The sequence below is a fragment of the Hippoglossus hippoglossus genome, chromosome 1 (assembly GCF_009819705.1).
Source record: "Hippoglossus hippoglossus isolate fHipHip1 chromosome 1, fHipHip1.pri, whole genome shotgun sequence".
In the NCBI taxonomy this organism is placed as follows: Eukaryota; Metazoa; Chordata; class Actinopteri; order Pleuronectiformes; family Pleuronectidae; genus Hippoglossus; species Hippoglossus hippoglossus.
Window position 1 is genome coordinate 29,564,751 of NC_047151.1, and position 6,401 is coordinate 29,571,151.

Here is a 6,401-nt window from a genome sequence, read left to right on the forward strand (position 1 = left end):
GAGCTGCCCTCCATGATCTCACCAGAGGGACTCACTGACACAGAGGGAACCTTTGGAGCATCTGAAGGATAGTTTATATTAACACACAGGATGAGAATACAATCAAAACACTGTCTGTATTATTTGTTAAAAGTTTAAATTTAAATTATTTCCACATGTACCAAACGTAGGAAAGATGATCAGGGAGCTGACACCTGCTGTGACAGGTCAGCTCTGTCCAGGTAGAATATGGATTGGCTGTTGATCTCCTCACATGTACCTGGAGCTGAGGGGCTGTGAACAAACATGTGATTTTATTTCAACATACACACTAACATTTCAAACTGACTCTAATGTAAATGTTACCTGTGACAGACAGAGTGACTCCAGCTGAACCAGTTAAACTCCCAGTAGGTTGGTTAGTTGTGAACATGAACATGTACACAGCTGAGTCGCTCTCTCTCAGGTTAGAGATTCTCAGAGTGCACGTGTTGTTTTCACAGAGATACTCCACACGACCTGAATACTCCGGATCAGTCCTTAGATCAACGTGAATCCCATTACTCACTTTAATGAACCAGAAAGTTTCCTGAACTGTAGTATCATGGTTATTAAATGTGGATGGGTATGTGTAGGTACAGGTAATGTCCACTGTTGATCCTCTGAAGGCACAGATCTCAGTAGAAGTGTAACTCACATCCCAGCCACTCTCACACTGTACCACTGTAACACAGAGCACATCAGAGAATCAGAAGATAAACTTATACATTTATAAAACTAACTCCATGTATTTTCTCTGGTGAATCACCAGTCGGCAGGTTTTCATTTTAAGATGATGACGATGCCAAGATGAGGAAACTTTCAGTTCACAAAAAACACAGGGAAGTTCCCTTTAGACTTCAGTGTGAGGGAGAAACACACTGTTGGAGGTGAGGAACATGAGGGACCTTGTAGAAGTTGCTCTTATAATGGAGCAAACTGGCCAATATGGAGGAAATGATCTGTATCTTTTATGCAGAGTCGACCAAAGATGGACGACACGTCTCCACTTCCTCCCACTCTCCAGAAATGAAGCCAAAATATCCTGGATACCAACGCTGCCATCTTTCACATTTGGAACCACAGTCTGCACAGTAGTGATCTGGAGATGGAGCCACAGTATCAAGGTCCCGCCCATACATGAGCTCGACCAATCCTGAGTCAGCCTCAGCTGTCAATCATGAAGTTTAATCTAATTTTCATTTCATCAAATAACAAATTAAAACCAAACTTATGAGAAACATGAACAATAGAGTCTGATAAGAACGACCTAAAATGACAGAAACCATCTTTGAGAGAAAGGTATTTGACTTTTTAGATTGGTCCATGTCCTTCCCACTAACATGGAGGAGGCAGGATGTATGTTCTATACTGCAGCCAGCCACCAGGGGGCGATCACAATGCTTTGGCTTCACTTCTGGGGAGCAGTCATGTCTTCCATCTTTATTTACAGAAGCAGAATACTAGTACTAGTACTACACTAGTTTGTCAGTACTGACAGTAGTATCCCAAGAGTTCAATGTGCCCATGCAGAAAAAAGTATTTAAAGACACATGAAGTTATGGTACAATGCATCATCTCAAATACTCCAGCAGATGGTGCTGTTAGTGAAATACTGTAGATTAAACTCACACATTGACGGAGAGCGGAAATCCTCGTGTCCTTTAACAGCACAGGAAACTCTGTCATCAGAATCAAAAGTATCTGAATAAGATGCTCCTTCAATCATCTTCTGTTGATTCTTGTACCAGACGTAGTTCAGAGGATCAGGAAGACGACAACTGCTCTGACACCTGAGCTCTACCAGGTTAGAAGAGTCACCCTTCACTGATGTGCTCACCTGCACATGCAAATCTGTGTGTGAGAATAAGGAATTCATTTTAGTCCAAACTGACAACACACACATGCATATAAAAGTGCACAGACACACTCAAGTGAACCAAACAAGATGTAGGAAATACATGAATGAATGTTCAGATGTAAATGTTACCTGTGACAGACAGAGTGACTCCAGCTGAACCAGTTAAACTCCCAGTAGGTTGGTTAGTTGTGAACCTGAACTTGTACACAGCTGAGTCGCTCTCTCTCAGGTAAGAGATTCTCAGAGTGCACGTGTTGTTTCCACAGAGATACTCCACACGACCTGAATACTCCGGATCAGTCCTTAGATCAACAGTGAATCCCATTACTCTCTTGAATGAACCAGAAAGTTTCCTGAACTGTAGTATCATGGTTATTAACTGTGGATGGGTATGTGTAGGTACAGGTAATGTCCACTGTTGATCCTCTGACGGCACAGATCTCAGTAGAAGTGTAACTCACATCCCAGCCACTCTCACACTGTACCACTGTAACACAGAGAATCAGATTCATAACGACACCAGAGAACACTTAGTTTACTTTTTACTTTCTGTAGAAAAGAAACACATTTCCATGAGCAGCATTCCATAGCATTTCAACTGATGACTCCACACACTGATGACAATTCCTGCATCGAGAGGAGAGGAACTCAGTTATGATAATAATAATAATAATAATAATAATAATAATAATATTAATAATAATAATAACATGTTTCAGCCTCTGTAATACTTTGAGCTCTAGACGATAGAAACTTCTAAACAAAGATACAAAATAATACTGATGATAATTCCTTCATATATTTTCTTTCTGCATCACTTTACAGGTGGTGATCTGAAAATGAATGAATGGTTCATTTATATTTTTACTTTCTTTCTCAAACTCACTTCAGGTGAATCAGAAGTCCGAGTGTAAAATAGAGTGAAACATGAATGTAGACGTACAGTACCTGTCACAGTGAGAAGAAGGACAACAAATCCACTGGCTGCTGCAGTTACACTCATAGTAGCTGCTGCTCTCGTCTGTGACTTCAAACAATAAAAACATCCACAGATAAATAATGTGCACGAGATGAAACTCAGTCACATCACAGACACGTCTACCTACAACACAGAAGAGTCTGAGAATAAAGACAGATTCTGTAAGAGAAAGATCAATTTAAACTGATAAACACCCCCCCCCCCCCCCTTCCTTCCTCTTCTACACTTACATGCATGCTGAGCCCGATGGTGTAAGATTAAACTGTGGTTTGTACAAACTGTGAATTTCTTCATTTAACAGAGTGTGAGAAACGACTTTAGTGGCTGTTTAGTGTTTAGTGGATGATATCATTTGGCTTCACTTTGGGGGTCGCTGTCATGTTGTCCATCTTTATATTCAGTATCAAACGTGAAGTTTAGTGAAGATTAGACGTTGTAAATTTCAGTTAAAACAATTTCCTGTTAAATCTTCAAAATGTACTGATGTACTTTAATCGTCCAGAAACATTATTAGCAATAAACTTGTTGACCTAGTTTTTATGTCAAGTGCTTCATGATTCTCAGCTGACGACCTCAATAGTCCTTTAAATATTATTATGTAACAATTCTTCATTAGATTTATAAATAGGACAAGACCTATATATTTGTTGACTTGTGTACTTACATTATCCAAAATATTGTTGTTGAAACCCCCCTCCAGAAAATGATTATTGGTCACTCCCATTGATTGATATAAAATCTTTTAGCTGTTCTAATATTAGTTACAACTAATTACAATTTATAATATTTAGAAGTTAATATTATTGTTATTTGTAACATTTTGACAGTAGCACACATTACGGTTAGCGTTAGCCTAACCTGAGGCTAACTCTACACCTGGTTGAGTCTGGGAAATATTTTCAATTGTGGGAGAAGAAGAACAACTTTCTTACCTTTACCTTTCGTGGCTTCCAAAGTGAGAAGTGAGAGAATTTGTAATCTGGGTTAACCAACCCATCAAGAAAGAAAACAAACCTTTACAAACACTGCACATGTCTATATGTTTTATTTCTTCTGGTTCCGTGAGGCTGTAAAATCCACATATAAACAACAGATTCATATTTTATAAATAAAAAATGCCAATTTTATTTTAGGATCAGTTATTAATTAATGAGATCCTTGTCCAATTACTATTTCCTTGACATAAGTGGCTCTTCAGAATGAGACTAATTTGCTGCTGGTGTCAGCTTGTTGTAATGAAGTGTTCCTCACATGTTCCTCACATGTTCCTCACATGTTCCTCACATGTTCTCCAGGTTCTGTGTGTGAGAACAAATGTCTGAGTCAGTGTTCTGGATCTTCTCCTGCAGCCTCCTAGTAAAATGTCTGTAAAATGTCAGAGTGAGTCCATGTGAGGAGACAGCAGGACAATGTGTGGAAGGCTGCTTCTTCACATGACAAACACAAACTACAGAAAACATCCAGACAACATTTTCCAGAGTTCAAGTCTGAAAATAGCTTCAGTAAAAAGAGAAAACTGACACTTGTCTTTTCTCCTCTTTGACCTTGAAGTGAAATGTTTTATTTCACATGTATGAACTCTTGAAGAAAGAGACACATCATGTCATGAATGTGATAAAACGCCTTCACACAGTCCTGCTGGTTTTTCCTGTTTGCAGAGTTCGACCTGTACAAGAATCTATTAACTTCATGTTGTGTCATTTCTGCCTGAAGAAATTAGCGTTTAACAACACACACACGGACTCGTGCAGCCGAGGTGGAGAACAGCTGGTTGAACTAAAGGGAAATAATCTCAAAACAACACTTTTACCTGAAGGTAGCACATCTTCAAAAACACAAGATTTTATTTCATGCACTTGAAGAACAATCTTGTTTTGTTCATTATTTCTAAAAAGAGCTAAAAGGCTTTTTCTCAACGTGTCGGGTTTGTGTTTGTCCCCATCGTGATGCTAAACCTGTCGGTGTGTGATCCTGCTCTAACATTTCAAAACAGGAAACACAAACTCTTCATGTATCGACTCTGAAGAATTTATACTTTGTTACTTCAGACTATGTTGCTACATTTCAGAGGAAATATTTGACTCATTACTCTTGATTTATTTTGCAGATTCAGATTATTACAACAAAACAATTAATCAAATCAGACTTTATTTATAGCGTCTTTCGTGCACTGTTGCGATACAAGGTCTCTAACGACATAATAGATCAAATACAACATTAGAATAAAACACAACAATACAATATAGCAGGTAGATTAAATATAATAGATTGAGAGAATGCTAAGATAAACTAAACTAATAACATGTGATGAATAAATCGCTCCCACGGCTCCATTTCTTAGCTCTCGCCAATAAAATATCTGGTTGTTGTTTAAAGTCTTGTGATTCTCAAAATGTTTTCATTTTACAGATAGGACTTATAGTTTTTGAGTAACAAGCATTTGTTTGAGCAGAGCGCTACAGTGTAGAAATATCTCCTCCCCATTGGGTCCAATGTTACATTTCAGAGTTCATTTTTGGAATTAGAACTACGTTTCTAACTTGCTCGCACGGCCTCATTTTTTGACTCTAACCAATAATATAGATATCTCTTTGTTCGTCAAAGTCTTGTGATTCTCACGGTGTTTTCATCTCACAGATAGGAGTTATAGATTTTGAATTAGAGCATTTTGTTCGTGACGTACTCCCGAGGTCCAAAGTGTCACTCGCTCTCTGTCACAGGTGCAGTAATTAGTGAAGTACACACACGCAGGGGGCGGGGCAGGGGGCGGGGCAAGAGGGGGAAAGTGATCAGCACTATATGTAGTGAGGTGGGTGGAGCAGAGGGGCGGAGACTCAGAGGTGGGTGGAGCAGAGGGGCGGAGACTCAGAGGTGGGTGGAGCAGAGGGGCGGAGACTCAGAGGTCGTGTAGAGCAGAGGGGCGGAGACTCAGAGGTCGTGTAGAGCAGAGGGGCGGAGACTCAGAGGTCGTGTAGAGCAGAGGGGCGGAGACTCAGAGGTGGGTGGAGCAGAGGGGCGGAGACTCAGAGGTCGTGTAGAGCAGAGGGGCGGAGACTCAGAGGTGGGTGGAGCAGAGGGGCGGAGACTCAGAGGTCGTGTGGAGCAGAGGGGCGGAGACTCAGAGGTCGTGTAGAGCAGAGGGGCGGAGACTCAGAGGTCGTGTAGAGCAGAGGGGCGGAGACTCAGAGGTCGTGTAGAGCAGAGGGGCGGAGACTCAGAGGTCGTGTGGAGCAGAGGGGCGGAGACTCAGAGGTCGTGTAGAGCAGAGGGGCGGAGACTCAGAGGTCGTGTGGAGCAGAGGGGCGGAGACTCAGAGGTCGTGTGGAGCAGAGGGGCGGAGACTCAGAGGTCGTGTAGAGCAGAGGGGCGGAGACTCAGAGGTCGTGTAGAGCAGAGGGGCGGAGACTCAGAGGTCGTGTGGAGCAGAGGGGCGGAGACTCAGAGGTCGGGAGGTCAACCAGGTGAGGGCAGAACTTTAACTTTGACTTTTTCTTTGTCTGATGAGTTTGAACCTCAAAGTGATTGGATCAGTGGTTGAGACGC